The sequence below is a fragment of the Mobula hypostoma genome, chromosome 26 (genome assembly GCF_963921235.1).
Source record: "Mobula hypostoma chromosome 26, sMobHyp1.1, whole genome shotgun sequence".
Classification (NCBI taxonomy): Eukaryota; Metazoa; Chordata; class Chondrichthyes; order Myliobatiformes; family Myliobatidae; genus Mobula; species Mobula hypostoma.
The window spans coordinates 8597373-8610976 of NC_086122.1; positions in this window are offsets into that span (position 1 = coordinate 8597373).

Below are 13604 nucleotides of genomic sequence, written 5' to 3' on the forward strand. Positions count from 1 at the left end.
TTAAAGATGTAACCACTGTGGAGGATTTCTTACTCTAGTGGCATCCCTCACAGTGTAGGGCAAGCTGTTCGATCTGCTGATCCATCCCAGGCCACCAGACAAAGCTTTGAGCCAACGCTTTCATTTTCCCCACATCTGGATGGTTGGCATATAGCTCCTCCAACACCTTGGCTCTCAGCTTGGATGGTCCAACTAATGTCAATCTCCACTAAAGGCAACTCCTGTCAAGGGCAAATTCACCCCAGAGTTGGTAAAAATGGAGAAAATGGGATTTCTCTTGCCCATTCCAGCCATTTTGATTGCCCATGTAGACCTGAGTGGGGTCTTTTCTGGTTTCCCCTTGGATCATCTCTGCCATAATAGGGAGACTTTCAATTTTCATTAGGGCGAATATATCAAGAGGAGTATCCTTCCCAGTAAATTTCCAGTACTTCCTTCTCCAGGGGTAAATGGGGCAATCTGCTAGATTCTCCATGACTAATCACGCTCTTGAATTGAATTTTGTAATTGTGTCCTCCAAGAAGCAGGTGCCCATCTCTGCATTTGTGCTGCTGTTAGTGAAACACCCTCCTGCGGATTGAAAATGGACACCAGTGGTTGATGATCAGTAACAAGGGTAAACTCTCTCCCATACAAGTACTGGCTAAAACATTTTACACCCCAAACCAGACTCAAGGTCTCTCTGTCAATATGTGTGTACTTTTTCTCTGCAGTGGTAAGAGAATGTAATACAAGGGCTATGGGGTACTCATTTCCATCACTCATAACATATGACATGTCTGCAGCTATACCATGAGGCAAGACATCACAGGCAAGCTTCTCAGGGTGATACGGATCATAATGCGTCAGTACAGTGTCTGATGTCACCATTACCTTTTTGAAAGCCCTCTCACACTGCTTTGTCCATTGCCATTTCTTCCTGATCTGTAGTAATGAGTTTAAGGGGTGGAGCACAGTAGCCAGATATCTGTTACAGTAATTGACAAATCATAAAAAGGACCACAACTGTGACAGGTCCTTTGGCCTTGGAGGATCCACCACTGCTTGAATTTTCTCAGCACACTTGTGTAATTCTTGTGCATCAATGGGGTGACCACAGTAAGTGATGCTTGGTTTAAAGAATTTACACCAGTTGCATTGTGCCCTGAGCTCATAATCTTCAAAACTTTTTAGCACTGTCTTGAGGTTTTGGAGATGTTCTTTGTCATCCTAACCAGTAACAATGATGTCATACAGGTAATACTGAGTACCTGGGCAGCCTTCCAACACCTGGTCCATAGTTACTTCCAGAGTGCAGGTGCAAGTGCTACTCCAAAAATAAGCCTATTATACGGATAATGCCCTTTGTGAATCTTTATGGTGAGAAACACCTTGGACTCTTTCTCCATCTCCATCTGTATGTAAGCCTCTGCTAAGTCTACTTTGCTGAAATGTTTTCCTCCAGAAAGGCTTGCGATGATATCCTTTGACCTGGGCAGAGGGTATTTATCTACTTTCAGTCCAGAGTTGTTGATAACCTTGAAATCACCGCAGATCCTTTTTAAATCTTTTTATTGAATAAGTATACAAAAAGGTAAGCCATATAGGCACTAATACACTGTTAGAATATAATAAAATTACAGAAGATATTAATACAAAAAAAATGATACAAACAATGTAATTTAAACATAACATACCAAGGTAACATAATAGTATACTAATTTTTATATATATATCAATAGAGAAAAGGAAAAAAAAACCCCCCAAAAGAAACCCACCGTGCAACTAACTAAAAGCAAAGCAAAGGGCTAACTTGAAACCAAACAGAGTTAAAAAACTTAAAATCACGTCCTCAATCCCGACCTCCATTAAAAACAGTAAAAAAAAACAAGAAGGGTATATATTATATATATATCCTGACGAAGGGTCTCGGCCTGAAACGTCGACTGCACCTCTTCCTACAGATGCTGCTTGGCCTGCTGCGTTCACCAGCAACTTTGATGTATGTTGTTTGAATTTCCAGCATCTGCAGAATTCCTGTTGTTAGGGTATATATTACATTAAATGAAAATATTGAATAAAAGATCTCCAGGTAGTTCAAATTTAAGTGAGGAGTCATAAAGATTGCTTCTAATTTTCTCCAAATTCAAGCATAATATCGTCTGAGAAAACCAAAAAAAGGTAGTTGGAGCATTAAGCTCTTTCCAATGTTGTAAGATACATCTTTTCGCCATTAAAGTAAGAATTGCAATCATTCTACGGGCTGAAGGAGAAAGATTACTGGATTTTAGGTAGTCCAAAGATAGCAGTAATAGGGTGAGGAGAGATATCTATATTCAATACCTTGGAGATAATATTAAAAATGTCTCTCCAAAAAGTTTCCAGAGTAGGGCAAGACCAAAACATATGAGTTAAAGAGGCTATCTGCGCCGGACATCTATCACAAAAAGGATTAATATGAGAATAAAAGCGAGCTAATTTATCTTTGGACATATGTGCTCTATGAACAACTTTAAATTGAATTAGAGAATGTTTAGCTCAGATAGAGGAAGTATTGACTAATTGTAAAATCTGCCCCCAGTCATCCACGGAAATGATAAACCCCAAAAATTACCGCAGATCCTGACAGACCCATTCTTCTTGGCTACTGGGTCCACTGGTGTTTTCCCCTCAGGCTTCGCTTAACCTTAGGGAAAGAATTCCTTCAATTTCCATGCGATCTAGCTCACTACTTTACCTTGGATGGTATAAGAAACCGGACGTGCCTTGGGTGCAACATTTTTATGTAATTTTATTTTACCCTTGATACAATTGAGTTTTCCAATGGCATCCTTGAACACGGTTGTGGCATCATCCAGTATCTTTCGTAATTTGCTTTCTTATGGCTTCATTGCAAGCGTTGTGACAAGAAAATGGTGGATGGATCTCCAATCACGTTGTAGTTGTCTCAGCCAAACACACTCCCACAATGCTGGCCCTTCTACTTTTACCACAAAGAAGCTGAATGTGGCTTGTTGGTTGTTGTACTTCACTGTTATGGATGTCATTCCCACAGGAGATATCTTTTCTACAATATGTTTTTAGTTGGATATCTGCAGGCTTCAGTTTAATATATTTAAAGTGCTGTTCAAACTCATTTTGTGGAATGACTGAAACAGCTGAACCAGTGTCCAATTCCATTTTAATTAATTTGCTATTTTCTTCAGGCATAAGCTATATTGCTTGTCTATTGTTAATTTTCTCCTTCTGAAGACTACATAATTCTGTGTCACTCTCATCGTTATCAGACTTGTCATCAACAGTATGCAGGTAAGTGCTATTTTTGAAACTGCAACTTGACTTTTTAGCATTTTCTCTTCCCTGTGCAGACCATTTATTTTGTCTGCCCGACATTCCCTTTGCATGTGTCCTACTTTGTTTGCATTTTCTGCAAGTTTCACTTTTAAATCTCTATTTATTTAGTGTATGTAGGTCTGCCACAACAGTAAGACAACTTGCTTGGCGGGGCTGGTTTCTGTTTAGATGATGTCAATTTGTTCATTCCCAACTGCAGCTCAATTGCGTCTCTGTCTGTGGTTTCCATTGAAATACTGGATTTCACTGCTGTTTGAAATGAAAGCTGTACTTCAGTTAGGAGCCGATTTTGAATGCTTTTGTTTAAGACTCCACAAACTAAATGATCTCTCAGTGTATCATCATGCCCATTACTGAACTGACAATGCTCAGACAATCTCTTCAATACAGCCTACGTAGGTTGAAATGGATTCCCCTTCTTTTTGATTCCGCTTATGAAACGTAAAGCGTTCTGAAATCAACAGTGACTTTTGTTCTGTGTTCCTGCATTACCTTGGCAATATCCCCAAAGTTCATCCCTGCAGGTTTGATTGGAACAGTCAGCTTTGAAGAAAGCTATATGCCTTTAAACCTAATGCACTCAGCAAAATTGGTACTTGCTTTTCGTTGGTTATTTCACTTGGTTCAAAATACTGTTCCAATAGTTCAGTATACATGAGCCGATTACCTGTTGTGTAATCAAACTTGTCAATCTTTTTGATGTAGCCAGCCATTTCTGATTATTTTAATGATTAGTATTACCCAGTACTCACAGTCCATGAGCCTTGAATTCTTCCATTTTCTGCCTTTTAAAAAAAACTTGATCGTGCCTTCCTTCCAAAGAACATGTGTTGGCTACTTTTGTTTTAAACTTGGCCGTCTCTTCACACGCTGGGGTCACTCGCCGATGGCTCCTGCTGCGTTTTACTTCATTTCGAACATCTCATTGTGTTTACCAGGTCGGTAGCTGTCTCGGGTTTGTTTTAAAACTGCCTTGCAGCCAAGGTTATGTTTTATTACTTCAAATCATTAAACTAATTCAAAGAAACTCACAGGAGTCCGAAAATACGAGTGTAGCTCAAGTTTAAGCAAAGCGTGCACCGATCACGTGGTATCATGGTGACATATGCAAAATGAATATTTACATATAACCCATAATTAATTATTTAAATGAACTAGAATACTTAATCGAATAAAATATATGTATATATAGTACATTACTCAAATATTGCTGAAATATTAAATACACAATATAGATGACCAATGAGGGGAGCATGGTTGTGGTGATTGGAGACATGAGGTCATGTGATGAAACTTCTCTGTTTACATCTAAACAGAGTTTGCAACCTTAAGCGATCCTTCTCCCTTGGGTATAATAGCCGGCCCTCATATTAGGAGATTGTGGTATAAATGATGTCAAGTTGTATTCTTTGTGTAGTTTATACCATAATCCCCTGAGAGGTCAGCATGATAGTGTACCGGTTAGTATAATACTAGTACAGCTCCAATGGTCCCGGTCAATTCCGCCAGAGTTTGTATGTTCTCTCCATGACCATGTGGGTTTTCTACGGGTGTTCTGGTTTTCTCCCACATTTCAAAAGCACATGGGTTAGGTGACTTGTGGGTGGAAAAATGTGACACTTGCAGGCTTCCTCCAGCACGTCCTCAGACCTTGCCAGTTGTTGATGCAAACAATGGAATTCACTGTATGTTTCGATGATTTGATGTACATGTGACAAATAAATCTTCAGAGCAAGCAGCATAAAACACAAACTGTGATGCTGTATTCTATCTTTAATGGAGCAAACTGTGTGGTTGCTTGGAACACCTGCCCTTCACCCGCACACTCAGAACCAGGTGAAATCCAAAAGCAAATCCAGAATTACATTATACACCAACAGAACTGCAAACAAGAGGAAATCTGCAGTTGCAGGAAACCCAATCATGCTGAAGGAACTCAGCAGGCCAGGCAGAGAGTATAGTCGATGTTTCGGGCCGAGACCCTTCATCAGGACTGGAGCGAAAAAAGAATCCAACAGAATCATGCATGTTTGAAAAAAATGTAGGCAAGAGCAGGAAAGTTTGAGGGTGATATAATCTCAGCACTGCGATGTCAGTTAGGAACTACTTGAGATTCATTTTTAGATTTTATGGTGACACTTGAACCATTTGGATCTGTCCATGAGTCTCCCGATACTCCTTTCTTGTAATTGTTCTATTTACGTACCAAAGCCAATCATGTGGACAAGTAGCATCACTCGCTCTGCGGTTAAGTTACACAGAACTTGTTCTGGTAACAGGTCCAACAAAATTCATAACCTAGACAAAACGAAGACTTCATTAACTAAACGCCTCTCTTCAACCTCACATCTTTAGTTTTCTACGACAACTATGTAAGTGTATACAGTTTTATTGTGTACAGTTTTGGCCACCGAATTACAGGAAAGATGTCAACAAAATAGGGAGAGTACAGAGAAGGTTTACTAGAATGTTACCTGGGTTTCATTACCTAAGTTACAGAGAAAGGTTGAACAAGTTGGGTCTTTATTCTTTGGAATGTAGAAGGTTAAGGGGGGACTTGATACAGGTATTTAAAATTATGAGGGGGATTGATAGAGTTGACGTGGATAGACTTTTTCCATTGAGAATGGGGGAGATTCAAACAAGAGGACATGAGTTGAGAGTTAAAGGGCAAAAGTTTAGGGGTAACATGAGGGGGAACTTCTTTACTCAGAGAGTGGTGGCTGTGCGGAATGAGCTTCCAGCAGAAGTGGTTGAGGCAGGTTCGATGTTGTCGTTTAAAGTTAAATTGGACAGCTATGTGGAGGGTTATGGGCTGAGTGCAGGTTGGTGGGACTAGGTGAGGGTAAGAGTCGACACAGACTAGAAGAGCCAAGATGGCCTGTTTCCATGCTGTAATTGTTATATGGTTATATATGGTTAAGTGGCTTGATAATGTCATTCTTTGTCTGAAATATATACTTTCAGCAGAAACCATGATACCACTTCAGGTGTGACAGGCCCAACTGTACGGAGTTCTTATTCCAAAATGGGTACTCTGAGATTACATTAGAGTAAAATTTTAAACAAGAGAAAATCTGCAGATGCTGGAAGTCCAAGCAACACAAACAAAATCCTGGAGGAACTCAGTAGGCCAGGCAGCATGTATGGAAAAGAGTAAACATTCATTGTTTCTCAGCCCGAAACGACAAGTGTACTTTTTTCCATTGATGCAAAAGGTCTTATACTCCTCAAGTATCTCATTTGCTCCTTGCTGCTTGTACTCGATTTGCACCTCCTTCTTCTTCTTAACCAGGGCCTCAATATCTCTTGGAAACAAAGGTTATCCTTGCCTTTTATTCTGAAAGGCACATATAAGCTTTGTACTCTCAAAATTTTACTTTCGAAGGCCTGCCATTTACCAAGCACACCTTTGCCAGAAAACAACCTGTTCCAATCCACACTTGCTACGTGCTTTATGATGCGATCAAAATCGGTTTTCTCCAATTTAGAATCTCAACCCAAGGACCAGACCTATCCTTCTCCATAATTATTTTGAAACTAATGACATTATAATCACTAGATGCAAAGTCCTCCCCTACACAATCTTCTGTCATCTGCCTTGTCTCATTCCCTAATAGATCAAGTATCACACTCTGTCGCATTGGGTCCTCTATATATTGATTAAGGAAACTTTCTTGAACACACTTGACAAATTAGGAGCAGGGTACTGTCTGCCATAGAGCAAAATGAGGCCATTCAGCCCAATACACCATGCTGGCTCTTTGAAAGTGCTGTGCTGTTGGTTACTGATCTGGTTTCCTGCTCCTGGTTTCCACACGTGAATCAACCTGCCATGTCCTTCCAAGCACTTTAGCCCCAAGTCATATCAAAGAAATTCTCCAGACTTCAAAAGAGCATGAGGCAAGGAATGAGAACAGTAGAAGCTTTGAGACTCCGAGCTATTTACTGAGATCACAGGCTGTCTGGTTCACCCTATCTGCTGTGGTCCAAAGCTACATCAAGGAAAAAGGAGCTGGATCTGACAGTGACTCCATTCGCCTGTTCGATCCACTTCTCGCACAGTCTAAAATCGGAACAGAGTGAATGACTGCTATCAGGATTTCTGAGATTCACAACTTCTGAGGGGAGAAGTTCCCTTCCTTCTTAATCCTGAACAGCTGACTGCTTTTCCTGAGGTTTTAATCTCTAGTTCTGTCACTGGGTTCGGATATGGTCCAAGTGCGGAGCGAGAGGCACTGTAACGAGTCGATAGTTCACCGACTTTAATGCGAACAGAGTTAGAAGGAAAAGAAAACAATAAACACTAGGCCAAACAGGGCCGTTAACTAAAACTCTCAAATGGAAAATGAAGTCTACACTGCGGCTGAAAGGAATAACTAAGAATAAAACGAATGCCGCTAATCTTCAGAGTCAGTTGGCTGAACAGTCCGATTTTCTCAGGCAAGGCCGAATGCAAGCAGGCAGTGAAATGTTGCTGTGTTCAAATCTCGACAAAGACTACGATGGAAGGAATGGAGTTAACTACTATCACAATGAAATAATAATTAGCTGACACGTGCATATTCACGAGTGCAATTGCCGTATCTGCTGCGCTGCTGAATCCGTGGTTGTGACGAATTCAATCTCCCAGTTGGGATGAACACTCTCTCAAAATCCACCTTGTCCTGTCCTTTGAGTTGTATATATTTTAAATGATAACCTCTTATCCCTAGAGAAAGGAAGCTTTTCTGATTCTCTCTTATAGATCAACCCTGTCAGGTCAGGAGTTAATCTGCAGACCAGTTATTACTTCTTCTTAAAGGCAAATAAATCACCTGTCACCTAAGACCCGGCCACAGAACTTCAAGTGTGATTTCGATGCAATTGAGTTTCATGAAACTAAACTTGAAGTTCTGTGGATTAGTTAACGATAATATAATCTGGTGGCCTCATTAGAGGAAGGATGAAAAAGCTTTAGGATGCAACACCAGGAATCTGCCTGGACCTTATGAGGATAGGGTTTTCTCTTTGGAGTGGAAGAGAATGAGAGGAGACAATGAGGCATGGATCAAGTGGACAGCCAGACGTTTTCCCATGGTAGAAATAGTTAACACCAGGGGATGTAATTTTAAGATGATTGGAGGAAAGTATAGGGAAACGTTAGTGGTCAGAAAAATGGAGATCTATGTAGGAGGGAAGGGTTAGATTGATCTTAGAGTAGTCTACAAAGTCGGTACTACGTTGCAGGCTGAAATTTCTGTACTGTGCTCTAATGTTCTATCTTCTATAATTTCATTCAGTTTCACTGTCCTGATGTCGGGTTTTGATCCAAAACATCGACAATTCCTTTCCTCCCACAGATGCTGCTTGGCCAGGGGTTGTTTGCTGCTCCAGATCCCAGCACCAGCAGTCTTCTGTGCCTCTCCGATACTCCTATAATCCATTCCTTCTGCAGTAAAGACGATCTTATCATCTGCCATCCCAGTTTCCTGCTGTTAATTCCCTTTGGTTTATACTGTATATAACCATCCCCTCAATCTTGGCACTCCCATGCCCCACCCCAAGCACAGGGGCAAAACCATAGCTAAATGACAAAAACTTTTTTTCCGGCTGGAACTGCTTGAACTGCACCATATTTACTTGGAGGATAGAACGTATGTTCCTGCATAGTGCAGGAACAGCCGTTTGATGTCAATGCAAAACAGGATGCCAAATGAAACTGATCTCTTCTGCCTGTGTATATGATCTGTATCTCATTCCCATGTCCACCTAGCAGGCTCTTAAATACCACAATTGTATTTGCTTCCACCAGTGCCTCTGGCATCCACAGCTCTCTGTTTAGAAGTCTTGCCCTGCACATCTTCTTTGAACCTAAATCCAAGGTTAATCCTAACTTAGATGCAAGCCCTCAGGTGGCAGATGGCGATCTGGATGGACGAGGGGAAAAGGACCTGAGGGATCTGCTTCTATATGCTGAGCTCAATGTCACTCCAGATATGTTACAAGTATAGAATTGTTACACAATGCCTTGTTTTGATGCCAATTGTTGTTTGATCTAGAGACAAGCAGATCAAGACATCCCAGGCGGCAGTCCAGAATCACTCAGCATTTTTAAACGGATTTGTGTACACCATCACAGGTGCAGTCGGGGCTAATATCCGCATGAACTGGTGGGGAGAGTTTGCGGACGATTCTCCAGTTGTAGAATCTCGCAATAAAAAGCCGAGACTGTACCATCATAATCAGCAGCTGTTAGTCTCCCTTCTCACTGTGAAACGGGTGACATCCCTCTGTCAGTGAGAGAGAGCCCATGGCGCATCGAATGGCCGGGTCAGCAATAGTTTTTGCTGACTCGGATCATGGTCTCTCTTTGGGTGCTGCTAATGTTTGGTGGGTAATGGGCGCTGGCACATTTTGCTGAAGTGGGATGGGGGAGAGAGGGCTTCGGGGTTCTACCATTTTCTCTCACTCATTCTTTTGGGGTTCTTCTGTTTTCTGTGGATGTCTGTGAAGACGAAGTTTTTCAGGTTGTATACTGTATACATTCTTTGTAGTAGAGCTACTAGGACTTGATGTTTCAATCCCTATGGTAAGTTGGCACTCTCGATGTTGGCAGTGGGCTTGGAGTGGTGACAAGGAGGGAGGGTAGGTATGTCATCAGGGTCATCAGGTGGGCACCCTCCTTCTTTGACGTTTCGTTGATAAGCCCACGACGTCTCCAGAGGGCTCAACGGTGCTACCCGGCGTCCCAGACACACCCCCCTCAGTTCCATACCCTCCTGTCTTCATCTTGCAGCCCAGTTGTTGTCTTTCCTTTTAATCCAAATCCAATTGCTGCTTTCTTCTGCTGCGTTTGACAAGGACTTGACTGCTTGTTGGAGGGAGTGACCCCTCACCCCCATCTTCTTCAATAGACTGGTCGTAGATGTAGCCACGAATCCCCTGCGTCCCACTGATAATAAACAGAACCATTTGATTGTAGGATTACAGGTCAAAGTTCACAAATGCTATGGCGACAAATGAGATGCAATCAAATGGACAGATATCAAGTATTGAAATAAAGAGAAATTAATGTGTTAACAGGAACTAAAATAATTGAGCTCCTATTAGTGCATTAATTTATCTTCAGTAATTCACTAGAGATTGGAATGCATTCAAGGATACGGGATGAAGTCCTGAATAAGGAACAAAATCATGAAGGGGAATAGACCTTCTTGTGGAATGGAACAGAAGGAATGGATTGGAGTCCTGAATATGGAATGTGGACCTAGACATGGAATGGAATAGGGAATAGCGGATATGGAATGTATAATGTGAGAAAGCCTCTGGAATATATGTCTTGGGTGGAAGTGAATTAAGTGGCATTTGATTTTTCTGGATGCATGAACAAAGAACAAACAATTGCCTTTCATGTTGTTATCCTGCAACCTTTTGCGAAGAAGGTGCAAAGCAAATACTGGGATGTGACACATCGAGAATTACGCTGTTGGCAGCTGAGGTTCGTGTCTGGGTGAGGTTTTGGAGAGCTGGAATTTCCATCCATCCACATGAGCTTGTTCTGTTTTGGTCACTGAAACGCAGCAGACATAAGAGCAGAAACTTATCACAACCGATCACAGCATAACATAGCACAGCCGATCACACTACAACATATCACAGCCAATCACAGCACAGCATAGCACAGCCAATCACAGCACAACGTAACACAGCCAATCACAGCACAACATAGCACAGCCAATCACAGTGAAGCTGAACACCTAGGCACCGAGGCATTGCAATCATCCACAGATGTAAAAACATCTTAAATTGTTAAGTGATTCCTAACTCTTGTTTGAAACTGAGAGGAACATCTTCATACCCAGATTAAGCAATATTTCTTAATTAATTAACTGAGCAGTAATTCATGTTTAAATACCTGAGTGTGTATTTAATTAAACCAAAATTAATATTAAGTGTGAATACATCAAAGTTGCTGGTGAACGCAGCAGGTCAGGCAGCATCTCTAGGAAGAGGTACAGTCGACGTTTCAGGCCAGGACCCTTCATCAGGACTAACGGTACATATTTCTTTTTTGATAGCATATTACATAGTTCATTACGTGAAATGCAAATCACTTTGTAAAAAATCAGGAGTGCCACTGTACTCTATATTACAGGCAAAGACTTTCAGCTCCACAAGCCTGTTCAGTTAGATTGTGGGTGATCTACATGGTGGGTCTGTTTCCTGCCTTTGTTCTACATCCCTTGATACATTTCTTTTTGCCAAATGTCTCCATTCATCCCTGTTCTGAAAGCTTCAGCTGTCATCTGTTGTCTTCACAGAGATGATGTTTCTACTTGCGGGGAGCAGAAAACCAGGAGCAGGGACAAACAGTAACAAAATCAATGAGGTGACCCTGGAGAGACCTCTTTCCTCAGTGAGCTGTGAGAATGAACAATGCATATTTCAGGTTAAGCTAAATGACCAGAGGGGGAATGAAGGAACAGAAAGCTAGGCTGACGTGTTTGGGTGAAGAGGGTTGGTATCAAATATTAAACATTGTCACTGTTGGGTTAAGTAACCTGTTTTATGCAGCTCATTCAATGTAGTTTAATAAACATGTGTTTTCGTGTCCCCTCCATGAAGAGGAAACAGATAATTTGCCTTTCCTGCTCTCCATCTGAAGCGAGGCCACTCAAGCTGCCAATTAAACCTATTACTGCTGAACACATGTGCCAGGAGGTTGGGAGGATCTGGAACTGTCACCAGTCAGAGACAGATTATATCACCAAGCCTGACTTCAGTGCAGTCATGGTGAGTTAGAGAGTCATAGAACCCTACAGCACATAAATAAGCCCTTTGGCCCATCTAGTCGATGCTGAACTGTTATTCTGCCTAGTCCCATTGACCTGCACCTGGACCATAGCCCTCTAAACCCTTGCCATTCATATACTTACTTATCTACATATCTCATAAATGTTGAAATCAAACCCTTATCCACCACTTCCACTGGCAACTCATTTCACACTCTCACCAGCCTCTGAGCAAAGAAGATCCCCCTCAGTTTCCCCTTAAATATTTCATCTTTCTCCCTTAATCTAGGACTTCTAGTTCCCGTCTCACCCAACCTCAGACAAAGCCTGCTTGCATTTGCTGTTCTTGTAATTTTGTATACCTATAACAAATCTCCCCCCATTCTCCTGTACTCCAGGGAATAAAGCACTAACCTATTCAACCTTTCCCTATAACACAGGTCCTCAAGTCCTGGCAACATCCTTGTAAATTTTCCCTGTACTCTTTCAATCTTATTGATACCTTTCCTGAAGGTAGGAGGCCTGTAGTTATTAATAATGTAAAATACCATAAGCCGGCTCATTAGCAAAACCAATTGCAGAGGATCTGTGTAGACTTGGGTTACAGCACAGACCAGGCCCTCCAAGCACGAGATGAGGAACTGCTGCATGCTTGTATTGCAGAAACATGGCTCCAGAACAACATCACATGCACCATCAAACTTCCGGCTCTGCCACTCAGGGACTTGTGATAATATAAGCAGAAGGATGCCCATTTAGGACAGAGATCAGGAGGGATTTCTTTAGCCAGAGGGTGGTGAATCTGTGGAATTCATAGCCACAGGGAGCTGTGGAGGCCAGGTCACTGTGTGCATTTAAGGTCGAGGTGGACAGGTTCTTGATTAGTCAGGGTGTGAAAGGTTACAGGGAGAAGGCAGGAGATTGAGGCTGAGAGCGAAATGGATCAGCCATGATGAAATGGTGCAGCACACTCAATGGGCAATAGCCTAATTCTGCTCTTATATCTTATGGTCTTATTATTTTGTGAATGTATGTGTTTTATCGTAACTATATAGTACCTGCTGCATCGTAACTATATGTGCTGCATGTGACTGTGTTTGGTACCTTGGCCCCAGAGGAACAATGTTTCATTTAGCTGTATACATGTGTATGATTGCATGACAACAAACTCAAACTTGAACTTGCACTTGACCAGAACTGTTGGGCGGGTTTTGGTTAAACTTAGTTTTAGTTAAGTTATGAAGGGTATAGGTAGGGTAAATTCAAGTAGGCGTTTACCACTGACGTTAGGTGGGACTACAACTAGAGGTCATGGATTAAGGGTGAAAGGTGAGAAATTTAAGGGGAGCACGAGGGGAATCTTCTTCACTCAGAGGGTGGTGAGAGTGTGGAATGAGCTGCCGGCACAAGTGGTGCATGTGAGCTCAATTTCAATGTTTAAGAGAAGTTTGGATAGGTATGTTGTACATGGATGGTAGCAGTATGGAGGGCTATGGT